At 45.7% G+C, this 12898-nt stretch overlaps 1 protein-coding gene across 6 annotated transcripts in view; it reads right to left on the bottom strand.

Annotated features, from left to right (window-relative positions):
- NTN1 (netrin 1) overlaps positions 1-12898 on the bottom strand; it is a 233169-nt gene that overhangs the window by 174716 nt on the left and 45555 nt on the right. The window lies entirely within an intron of this gene.

Below are 12898 nucleotides of genomic sequence, written 5' to 3'. Positions count from 1 at the left end.
AAGCATTACATGGTCTCCTCAGTTCTTTTCATGAATACTCAACAGATACTAAACGACTCTCCAATCAAGGCTCCATTCAAGCGAGTCCAGAATTGGATCCCAAGTATCTGTATTAGACAATCTAATGTAATGCCTACGGGATGTGGGATGTCTTGCTGCCACTAATCAACATGCCAACCTTTTCAACCATGACTTGGGTCAAGCTAGTTGTACTATTCATTGCAAATAAATTAACCACAAATTTACTCCCACTGTAAGTCTCTTTAGCACTGCTTTGGTGGTGCAAAGGAGACTTAGTGGAAATAAGAATCTGGCCCAGTGCAAATTCCAAATCCAGGTCTCAGTCTTTGCTATAATGACACTATAACGTATTATTTTACATACATTAAACTCATCCATATTGGTGAAACTCTCTGTTATAAAATTATACTCATTCTGCATTTAGCCTTCTTTGGTTAGCAAATAATTCACAAGCCAGTCCTGATTCTCTTTGAATGGATTCAATATCTATAAAGATTTACTACATAATTTGGATGAATCATTTTTGATATACGAGCTGTTCACAATTTGTTCACTTCAGCTATTCTCTAGTCATTATTTATTGTGTGTCATAGGTCACCCAAGTCACATGGTACTGTTTTTGTTTCTTGATCGGCTGATCAAATTTTTTTAAACAGGAGACAAACAAAGCACTTTGGGGCCCAGATGTTTGGATGAATCATTATTGATGAAAATTTCTGATCTCACAAACATTTTTGTGACCATCTGGTGATTGTCCAAATACTTGTGAAATACAAATAACATGAAGTAAAGTTACAACTGGGTGTTATATTTATGGTTTTTAAATTTTCAACTTTTTAATTAGCGTTAATTATTTTCAATCTGATTATTAAGCAGCCATAGTTATTTCCAATGACTCCTGCTCACCTGGGAGAAATCTTGTTGCCAGTAAACTCTTTGCTTAGAATATTGGTGGAAAGTGAACTTAAAAGTGACACAAACTCAGCTGAAGCCAATTTGCTTTAAAATTCTAATGAACAGTTGTAGATTATTTAAAGATACAGTTCACCAAGCTCTGCTTATCACAGTCATTTCACAACAGAATAAGGCCCTGAGGCTACATTACTGAAGACAACAGAGGCTTCATGTGACTGTAGAGTTCCTCCAGCACATAGCAGGATTAAAGCCTACCTCTCATGAGCACAAGGCCATGTCTAGAGGTGTATGCATCCAGTTGGAAAGAACACACCTGACTTATGACCCATTGCTAATGACGTTTAGCTCTTTACGGTTTCAAAGCACTCTACACGTATGAACTAAATCATCCTCCTAGCAGCCCTGTGAGAACAGGAAGTATTAGCCCCACTTTGCAGGTAGGTCAGCTGAAGCCCAGAGAAGGTCAAAATTTTCACACTTGAGTGTCGGAAGTTTGGCCCCTAAGTCCATGCTAAGGAAAAGTGGCCAGCTTTTCAGAAGTGCTCTATGCCCACAATTTCTACTGAAGTCCGTAAGAGTTTCAGCACCTCTAAAAAGCAACCCAGGACTGACTTGCCTAGGGCTACAAAGTGATTAGAGCTGGATGCAAGTATTTTGGCAAATAGTAAATTTGCCAAAAAAACGCATTTTTAGGGGCACTGAAACTGTTTGCAAATTTGGGTTGAATCTGGCAAATAGTTTCAGCCCAAAAGAAAAAATGGGGAGAAAAATCAGAAATGTTGAAACATTTTGTTTCGACATTTTTTAAATAAATCATTTCAACATTACATTTTAAATTGACTTTTTTCAAAATGATGTTTAAAAGGTTTTGTGCAACCCAAATGAAATTGTTCTGGTTTCACATTTCAGCGAATAAAATAGAAAAAATTCAGTTTCAGCTTGAATCAAACTTAAACTGAATTTTTTTTTATTTGCTCAGTTCTGAAAATGAGCAAAGCTGGAGCAAAGTTGACATTAGAACCCAGAAAGACCTGATTCCAGTCCTGTGATCATAGCATTGCTGCATCATACTGCATCCTAGAATCACACTCCAACAGGCAATTGGCCAGATCCACAGCCAGTATAAATTTGTGTAGCACCATTGAAGTCAAAAGGGCTATGCCAATTTACCAGCCAAAGATCTGGACCAATATTTTTAAAGTTTTGTCAGTTTTTGTATCCAGTTTTTCTCTTACATGTTCTGGAACTGAAAGTGCTGAAATAGCCCAAGAACTGGTTGTTCTCACACCACTACTGGCTCAGACCAGATGCAGAAGGGCCAGGAATCCAGCAAGAAAGCATTCTGTAGCCCAGTTTCTCAGACTCCAAAGCTTACAGCATCCAAATTCTGAGGTGCTTATCCAAATCCAACTCTGAACCTTGTGACATTTCACTAACCCCAATTACAACTCCAGCGCAGAAGCCTTTGTGAAGGAAAAACACTAGATTCCAGAATGACTGCTGAAGTATTAGCTGAGTTACAAAAACAAACAAACAAAACCCCATATAAGGCTATTTCATTTATCCTCCTTTGTCCAGTTTTGCTTCAGTGTGAAAGTCGCTCTTTAAACTTCAGCAGTTGGGTTACAACTGGCTGGGTCTCTGCTCCAAAGCGTCACGCCGAGAGCTTTCCAATGGAATGTTTGCACAGTTCAATTTATTTCAAAATATTCAGCAGTTTCCCTCCCTCCTACCCTTGGGTGACACTCTGCCCAGGATCGAAGGGTGTAAAGTAAAGGGCCTGGGATCCTGGTCCACAGAGCCATTGTGTGCAAACACAAGATGCTGTTTGTATTTGTCTTCACACTGTCAGAACTCAATTGTGCACAGTGCAATGCCTGCTGCCAGTCTGCCTTCAATATCCGCTCATCTCTCCCTGCCTGCCAGAGACTCTCTCCACCTCCCTCCACCCGCCGCCTACCCCCCTCACCTCCATCCCTTTTCACTGTGAAGCAAAATGATTTAATTTCACGAGACTTTTGGTACTCATATTACAATCTCAAACATTAACCAGAACCAACTCCCTACTGCAGAGGGGGGAAAAGACAGAAGAAACAGCCTGGCTCAGGATAGCCAGAAATACAAGAGGAAGACAAAAATCAGAGCAGCTGCCTCGCTGGTTCTCATGTCAGCATCCGATTATGCCAATAAACAATAGCCTCTTGCCAAAGGTTTGAAAGCAAGGAAGCTGGGTTTGGCAGGGTCTGAGGATGACGCTCAACAGGTTAATCAGCTAATTTCACAGGATGTTTGTGGTGCAAGATTAGACTTCGTTTTTAAAAGCAGCTCTTTTTCCTCCACTATAATCGTTTCCTTGCATTCCTCCCACCTCTAATCACTGACTATTGCATATATGGTGTATCTGTACCTCTGTAAAATCCACCACAGTGAACTGGCTTCTGAAACAAGCTCACCTGCTCCGGTACCTTCTGACTTTCATTTATTATTTATATGACAGTAGCTGCTAAAGAATCCAACTGAGATCAGGGCCCCATTGTGCCAGGTGCTGCACAAACACAGAGTACGAGACAGTCCCTGACCTTAGATGCGAGAAAGGGGAGCTAAGGCAGAGAGAGATTATGGGTACGTCTACACTGAAAAAAAAACAACCCATGGGAGTGAGTCTCCGAGCCTGGGTCAACTGACTTGGGCTTGTAGGGCTAGTGCTATAGGCTAAAAATAGCAGTGTAGACATCCCCGCAGGGGTGAGGTCTCAGAGGCGGAATGGGAACAGCTACACTGCTATTTTTAGCCCTGTCGCGCAAGCCTGAGTCAGCTGACCCAGGCTTTGAGAGTCAGCATGGAGGATTTTATTTTTTTTAGCAATGTAAACATACCGTAAGTGCCTTGCACCAGGTCACACTCAGGGTCTGTGGCCTCACAGGGAATTGGACCCAAACCTCCTGATTCTCAGTCTATTTCCTGAATCACAGGGTTTCCTTCCACCCCGACCTGGATGAGCTGCTGCCCATGACCCCTGAGACTCCCGCTTTGAGCTTGAACTATGGTACCACTCAGGGTGTTCATACATAAGAGGCCTTGTCTGCACTAACATTGTACTAGCATCTGTATGGAATCCCATAGTGGACAAGACCATGGTGAATCTGGCTGCCACCTGGCGGGGCATTTTGCTAAATGTGTGTGGCTCCTAACTGGAAGACTTTGTGGCCTCCTCCATTTTCCTTTAAAAAAATGTATGGCAGTTGGGAAGATGGGTCAGGAACGGTGGGTGGATGGATGGATGGTAGACTGGGTGTGGGGAATGACAGAGGAAGGGTTGGCAGATGTTTGTGGAGTTAGTGTGTGGCCTGCTCTATCCACCTCTGGATTTTCAGGGAAGACCAGTGAGTTTCATGCTGAGCAGCTATCTAAGGAAGACCCTGTAAATTTAAAGCTCCTCTTGTCCAGGGTTCTTCCACGACATGACATGCAACAAAGCATACCTGACCTGATTCCAAACAGGAGCATATCTTACGTGGTAATTATCATAACTGCAATTTGAGCAGCGTTTTTCTTAACTGGTTCTTTTTTACATTTGCTATTTTTAAACTCTTTTTGTCTATCAAGACATGGGAGACGAACAAAAAAAAGTTAAACAGCCGGGGGAGGGGGGAATGAGAGAGTGATGCACACAGAGAGTGAGAGAGAGAGCGGCAAACACTGCCTATCAACAGGGAATGAGAACAACTATGGCCTGGTCTACACTACGCGTTTAAACCGGTTTTAGGAGCGTTAAACCGATTTTAAATTATACAGCTACACTGGCAAGCTTTGCTATACGAACAGAGAGCCACACAAGGGCAGAGCCCCATTGAAAATAGAGCATCAGGTCAACTTGAACTCTAAAGAGCTGGATTTAGTTCCTGGCTCTGCCACAGGTTTCCTCTGTGATCTTGGGCAAGGCACTTAACCTCTCTGTACCTCAGTTTCCCCATCTATAAAATGAGGCTAATAATGTTTCTTTTTCCCAACAATTGTCTGTCTTGTTCATTTTAATTGTAAGTCTGTGTTGAGGCGTCTAAGCATTATTATGTTATTAATTATTAATTTATTACTATTACATTTAAATAATTGAATGCCCATAGAATAATAATTCTTTTAAATTAACTGCACCAGTAAGCTGTGCACACACCTAAACTGCATAACTCCACAAACCTATTTTGTTTGCCCTCCATCAGCTCACCCTCTTCCTATTGTTTGTCGCCCTCCACCCCATGTCTTTTGTTAGACTCATCACATCAATAATGTAAGTGACAAAAAGATTTAAGGGATCCAGGTGATCATAGGTGGATCACAGAGGGAGAGGGGAACTTGGGGCTTTGGATAGGGTAACAAGCACCTTGAATTTCACCCAGATGATTGGCAGCCAGTTCAGATTGGAGAGCATAAGGGTAACATGCTCTTGCTGGTTGACCTTACTCAGAAGGCAGTTGTGCTAGCTTTCCCAACAAGCTGCAGGCAGATCCTGGTACAACTGTCTAGCTTAGAACTGTCTAGCAGCAGCATAGATGCATGTGGCGAGGCCTGTATCTGAGAGGAATGAGTGCAGAATCATGGGCAATCAAAGATGAAAAGGGAGGTGTTTCTGTAATTGATGCACTCTGGAAACCTAGGGCAGAGATGAGTTAGATCCTGAGACTGAAAACCACTGTGACAATAGATGGGAGGGGGAGGGAGCCACCGGCTGGCTTTCACCCAGGCTCCTACCTCTGCCAGACATCAGGAGAACAAGGCAAGGGATACACCTAGGACTGATGGAAAGGCAAGACAGAACTCAAGGCAGTGCAACCCCTGCCACCTCTCAGCCGCCCCCAGCCATTCCACATAAATGAGGAACAGGGATGACAAGCCTGGGCCCTATGGAGCTCACAGCTGAGGGCTCAGAAAGGAAAGCAGCCACTCATCATTCCCTATGGGACCTCTCTGACAGAAACGAGCAGAACCTCATGAAAGCTTGTTCCTTTTGCCCCTAACTGGTGCCACAGTCACTTCATGGTCAGTGGTCCCAACGTTCACTGAAGGATCGAGCAGTATTAGCAAGGATGTCTGACATCTGTCTACTGCTTGAGGAAATCATCATCTATAGAGGCTAATCTTGGTGTCGTAGGTGTTTTTACTGCCATGTAGATGTACCCAACAAGGTGGCGACCTGAGCTGATCAGATACCGTCTCAGTCCCACCTGGGACAATTCCACTGGGCAGGTGAAAGAAGAATTCTTACCGTCTACTCCATCAATTGTTCTATCCAGTACTTGACTTCAAAGTTAAAAGAAATAGGTGGCATTTAAGGGGACTTGCCCTTTGAATGGACAGACAGCAGAAAGGTAAAGATGGAATTTATTAAGAAAATTGGGAAACTAGACGTGTGTGTGTGTATGTGTTGTGTGTGCATGTGTGTGTGTGTGTTTGTGTGTGTGTGTGTGTGTGTGTTTTTTAAATAATTACAAAAAAATGCCATCACCAAAGGAAAGCTCTTGTGAATGGCCAGCTCCACACAAACTAACATTAGGTCTATGGCAACGAAGGAACAGTGATTTGACATCCTTCCATCAATCAAGAATGGTCCCAGGCTAAAGAAATCAATCCCGTGGTGATACAGCAGGATGGATTCAGTGAGCCAAGGGGGATCCCTTCCAACACAAGTGATGGTTCTATGACCAAGGGAATATAAAAAGCTCAGCACCATCCCACCCTCTCCATGCCCCAAGGAGGTTCTCAGCCATTTGGCTACTGCACAGTGATTGATTCGTGCTAGACCTGTCCCAGTCTCCAGTGGACAGCTGCAATGTGAATAGCATATCTGTCTGTCCTAGGTGTTAATATAGTAGCAATCGCCGTAGTACTGAGGTGCTGACATATAGGTCTTCGATCATTGGTGACATTGTAAATTGCTTCCTAGCCACACCAAAAAGTGACTTGGAGATCTTCTCCTCTCCTTCAGCATTACCCACTCCTGTCATCTTGGACCCATCCCGTTGTCACTGCCATGATTAGACCCCCCTGCCTTTGGAATGTCATCCCTGCGTTCTCTGCTGCCCTTGAGCTGCTCCATCCCCCTGACTCGCTCAGCTCCAGTCCCTTCTCCACAGGCAACAACCTTCCCCTCTGCCCCAGTCCAGGGCATCCAAACCAGAGCCCTGGCTTGCACCTGGCATCCTCCTCTTTCACTGCTTCTCCTGAGCCACTGGAGGAGATCTAGGGACTGTGCAGAATGCCTGCACTGCAAATCCAGCCACTCCTCTTCCAGCACTGCCCCCTTCCTAGCAAAGCAGCTCCACTCCTCCTCTCTCAGTGAATCCAATGCTTACAGCCCCATGGCTTGATCCTCCAGCCGTCTCTCTTGGTCCCCTCCCTCTCTTAGTTCTGCCATGTTTCGCCCTTCACTTTTCTCCCAACTCTCCCCGCACCTCCTCCCAACATCGTCTCCTCCTCCTCGCCCCCAGCCACATACGTTCAGATCTCTCCTCTCTCAGCCTTTTGTCCCAACACCTTGCTCCTATCCTGTCCCAACTACTAACCTCACTTGATCCTATGCTCCATCTCCCTCACCCTGAATCTTCCCTTCCCTGTGGATCCTTCACCACTCTATATATGCATGTCCTAGGGCAGGTCTACACTAAGAAGCGGGGTCGAACTACGGTACGCAAGTTCAGCTACGTGAATAGCGTAGCTGAACTCGAAGTACCCTAGTTCGAACTACTTACCCGTCCAGACGCCGCGGGATCGAAGTCCGCGGCTCCAAGGTCGACTCCGCCACCGCCGTTTGCAGTGGTGGAGTACCGGAGTCGACCGGAGCGCGTGGGGAGTTCGAACTATCACGTCTAGATTAAACGCGATAGTTCGAACTCCGAGAAGTCGAACTCACCGTGTCGACCCAGCAGGTAAGTGTAGACTAGCCCTTAGTCTCACGCTTTTCATGTTGCTAAGAGAAAACACAGAACTCTGAACCCCAACACTTGGCAGGTCATAAGGAGATTTCCAGCCATTTCATTTTAAAATGGATTGATCTGTAATTCTGAGGTCTGTGCATAGATTCTGTTTAGCGGAGGCTCCAGGCACCAGCTCTCCAAGCGCGTGCTTGGGGCGGCAAGCTGCGGGGGGCGCCCTGCCAGTCCCTGCAAGGGCGGCAGTCAGGCAGCCTTCGGCAGCTTGCCTGCCGGAGGTCCACCGGTCCCACGGATTTGGCAGCAATTCGGCGGCGGGTACGCCAAAGTCACGGGACCGGCGGACCTCCCGCAGGCAAGCCACCGAAGGCAGCCTGCCTGCCGTGCTTGGGGCGGCAAAAAAGCTAGAGCCGCCCCTGATTCTGTTTATGAGTCGTGAATCTTAGACTTGTTTAATGCTTTGCAGTTCACCTCCAAAAACTGGCTTAATTTTCATTTCTTGGGGATTGTTAATGTTTGTGAAATGATTAATGAGTGGTCTCCTAAAAGATCATTTTCTTCTTGCATAATTGTTAATCCTAGCAGGGCCACATTCTGCTCTCATTAAAGTCAAAGGCAAAACTCATTGCATCCAATAGAATAGGGCTGGGCTCAAAACAGGTATTTTGAATAATCAGTCAGTATGAACTATGATATGCACAAATAGTCTTAACTGGTCAAAATTAAATGCAGATTGAAATTATTCATTCAGGACCTGATAGTGCTGGCTTTTTATATATATGGTCCGTTGATAACAAGGTGATAAGTGCTCTAGAAATACCATCAGGTACATTGGGTAGATTTTCAGCTATGCTTTTGTCCACATGTCTGTCACTTTCATTGGAGAGACATGTGCAAAGACAGTGACCAGAGAACAATCAGGAAAGTGGACAAGTACCATCACCTTACAAAATGTTAGGTTCATTATCAGATCCAGATGCATTGCAGGTAGGGGACACTGCATAGTGTGATAAACCTATGAAAATTTGAAACAGCTTGTTTCTTAACTTCCCTGTGCATGTCTTCTTCCTATGTCTAATTCCCATCTGGGGACAGAAACTGTCAAATCTTGCTAACACGCCTGCATGTGAGCAACTGGGAGTGATCTTTTCTGGCTATGATACAGATTTAGACAAATCAACCTGTTCACTTCTCAGTGCATGAGGCAACCAAACAAGGGGTGACAGTCTGATTTCTCATCCCATCTCCCTTGCGCAGATAAAAAAGAATCAATTTACTGTTAAAACAAGACAAACAAACCCCATTTACTCAATCACGTACCCATGCTCCAGTTTGATGATTCAACCTCTAGCTTAATGATGGGCTTGTAGGCTTCACCGGGTAGCCCTTAAAGGTGAAGATATTGGCTGGTGAGTCAGTGAGTCAATAAGCGCTAGACAGGGGTAGTGGGGGTATAAGCTCATGTTCTTCCTACTCTACCAGGGGAACATTGCAGTTTTTGCCCTGGGGAAGGGAAAGTGCATCTCACAGGCTTGCATGAAACTTCTTCCCCAGTGATTTCACATCCCAAGAGGAATGTGCCAGCTCACCTTTCTGCCCACGCATCTCATCAGCGCACTGCCCTACCTCATAGGGGACTGAGGACAAGGCCCAAGACCTTTTCTTACAGCTCATCGGATCACTTGTGCCTTAGCTTTGGCAATTGCTCAGCTGTAGATTTCATGCCTAGTGGCTTAGAAGCAGAGATACTTGACTCACAGAAAACTTAGATCATCTCCAATAAAATCTATATGTCAGAGACATCCATTGCTCAGTGAGTTCCTGATAGTTTTGGATATTTATTGAAGTTGGCCTGAAAACTGCATGAGTGTACAGCAGTCCCCGGGACCTCTCTTTTCTGCTCTATTTTTCCATTTGGGTGTAAGAGAAGTCTAAAACATCCTGGATACAGCTGGCAAAATTTGTCCTCAGCTCCAAATCCCCTTAAGGTCAACAGGAGTGGCAGGATTCTAGCTAACTTTGGGCCCAATCATTGCCCGGTGTTGACTGGTGCAAGGACTATGGGTATGTAAGGGCCTGGAACTAGCTACCCACATCAGAAACACCTATGGCCCCTCCCTGTGTAGGCAAGCGGGAGAGGGCAGTGCCTTTGTTCTGCCACCTCGAAGTGCTGGCCAGCTCGGGTGTCAAGCAGCCGGCAACTCACCAGATACAATTGCAATTCAATACCTCCTGGAGCAGTGGAGAAACTGACATGGACACTGTGATTCCCTGCACTGCTCCAGAGACAGCTGAACAACACACTGCCACTTGCTCAGGGCCAATCATATGGTCACAATCTGGCCCTGAAGATGCCTCTTTGGCTTATGTTATGCAGGTTAGGATCAAATAGATCCCTTCTGGTCTTAAATTCCGTCAATCTACTGACTGCCTTAGTGAGGCCATCTGCTTTTAATGGGGGAGTGAGCTATCCCATCAGCCTCAATCACTGTGTCAAGCACGGGTGAATCGACTTAATTTTTAACATTCCATTATAAGCAATAGCCCTGAAAAAAGTTTGAAAGTGAAAGTCCCATCCCTCCAATGGTGTCCTTACCCGTTTAAGGCGCAGTGATTTTCCATGCCTTCCTAGAAAAGTCTGACATTAAACTTAGCTCTTTTTGTATTTTGGTGTTCGCTCACTGGCCTCTCCAGTGATGCCATCCAAGCTCTGAGAACACTGTTTGTAAGTTAACAGCGACTATCAGTAGAGAGGGGGCTGAGCCACAAATTTCAGATATGGATCCAAAGCTTTCCCACCGTAGAGAGCCAGAGTTCGGCTCCAGAGTTTTGGTTCAGGTTCTTTTTCAGCCCGCAGAGAGAGCAAAAAAATGCTGCTTTTTATGGATAGGCTCTAATGAAACCACAGTTTGTGAGCTGCTTCTGGGTTATACTGTCTCTTAGGATATTCTGTGATTATCAGGGATCCTCCTTTTAAAAAGCTTCTGGAGTTTAGGGCTTTATCTTGACTGATTTCTCACTTACACCAGGGCTGCTAGGCCTTGCATTCTGGGTGCCAGTTCCGATACAGCCCATGAGTTTGTTAGGTTTCCTCCTCCCCCCACAGGCTATAGCCTAAGAACAGATGTATCCAAGTCTAGGCAATAGGAAAGAGAACCAATGAGCTGGGATTTGCCAGAGCCAGAAAAAGCATGGTTGTATGCCTAGTGGTTTCTCCTAGTTGGAACAAAGCTGAGACAGCAATGAGGAACCCTCCGTGGCCACCCCCAGACAGGGGCGGCTGTAGGATTTCCGCCGCCCCAAGTAGGGCAGCACACCGCGGGGGGCGCTCTAGCGGTCGCCGGTCCCATGGCTCCGGTGGACCTCCCACAGACGTGCCTGTGGAGGGTCCACTGGCCCATTGGCTCCGGTGAACCTCCCGCAGGCATGCCTGCGGATGCTCCACTGGAGCCGCGGGGCCAGCGGCCCCTCCGCAGGCACATCTGCGGGAGGTCTACTGGAGCCGCGGTCCCAGCGGACCTTCCGCAGGCATGCCTGTGGGAGGTCCGCCGGAGCCGCCTGCCGCCCTCCCGCTGGGACGCCGCCCCAAGCGCGCGCTTGGCGTGCTGGGGTCTGGAGTCGGCCCTGCCCCCAGAACAACCCCGAGAATACACTGGCACATGCCCTGGGAGTGAAGCTGAAAAGCTATTGGTGTGAAGGGAGGAGAGGATGGGTGAAAAGGGACATGGTCAGCGGACAGCTGGATGCACCCTACATGCCAGCTGGGAAGCAGCCCAGGTAAAAAGCCAGATGTTGCCCTCAGCCACATCCACACAACACAGGTAAAAATAGAACATAAGAACATAAGAATGGCCCTACTAGGTCAGACCAAAGGTCCATCTAGCCCAGTATCCTGTCTACTGACAGTGGCCAGTGCCAGGTGCCCCAGAGTGAATGAACAGAACAGGTAATCATCAAGTGATCCATCCCCTGTCACCCATTCCCAGCTTCTGGCAAACAGAGGCTAGGGACACCATTCCTGCCCATCCAGGCAAATAGCCATTGATGGACCTATCCTCCATGAATTTATCTAGTTCTTTTTTGAACCCTGTTATGATCTTGGTCTTCACAACATCCTCTGGCAAGGAGCTCCACAGGTTGACTATGTGTTGTGTGAAGAAATACTTCCTTTTATTTGTTTTAAACCTGCTGCCTATTAATTTCATTTGGTGACCCCTTATTCTTGTGTTATGAGAAGTAGTAAACAACACTTCCTTATTTACTTTCTCTATACAAGTCATGATTTTATAGACCTCAATCATATCTCCCCTTAGCCGTTTCTTTTCCAAGCTGAAAAGTCCCAGTCTTATTAATCTCTCCTCATACAGAAGCCATTTCATACCCCTAATCATTTTTGTTGCACTTTTCTGAACCTTTTCCAATTCCAATATATCTTTTTTTAGATCTGCACATAGTATTCAAGATGTGCGCGTACCATGGATTTATATAGAGGCAACATGATATTTTCTGTCCTATTATCTATCCCTTTTTTAATTATTCCCAGTATTTTGTTCGCTTTTTTGACTGTCACTGCACATTGAGTGGGTGTTTTCAGAGAACTATCCACAATGGGATTGTGTAAGTGTAAATGGAGGCCCAATTTGAGCCTCTGTATTTAAAATGTCTCCTGATCTGCGGTGACATTTTTCTATGGAAGACTACACCCAGACCCTGTGAGGTGCCAAGCATTTATACTGAGGTTTAATAACATGGGGGTGGGGGGAAAGTGCCTTATGTCAGAGTGCTATAACAGAGAGGCTATAAAAGCGGGACAGTGGGCTGTACTAGACACAGGTTCTGCTTGTCACATGTCAGTGGTGGATTTTTCAGAGGAAAAGGTAACACCCTGATGTTGAACGATTTATGCACTATTACAGTATGTTCTTTCCGGACTGTGCCTGAGGCTTGGGGATTGCTAACCCTTATCATTTTCTCCTAGATAATACAGCTTAGCCTTTCTAAACCTACCTAGAAAGGGAAAGATGTTTTAATGAGTTTAA

The sequence above is a fragment of the Mauremys reevesii genome, linkage group 15 (genome assembly GCF_016161935.1).
Source record: "Mauremys reevesii isolate NIE-2019 linkage group 15, ASM1616193v1, whole genome shotgun sequence".
NCBI lineage: Eukaryota > Metazoa > Chordata > Testudines > Geoemydidae > Mauremys > Mauremys reevesii.
Note: the sequence above shows the minus strand (reverse complement) of the source record. Positions and strands in the feature narration are given on the sequence as shown.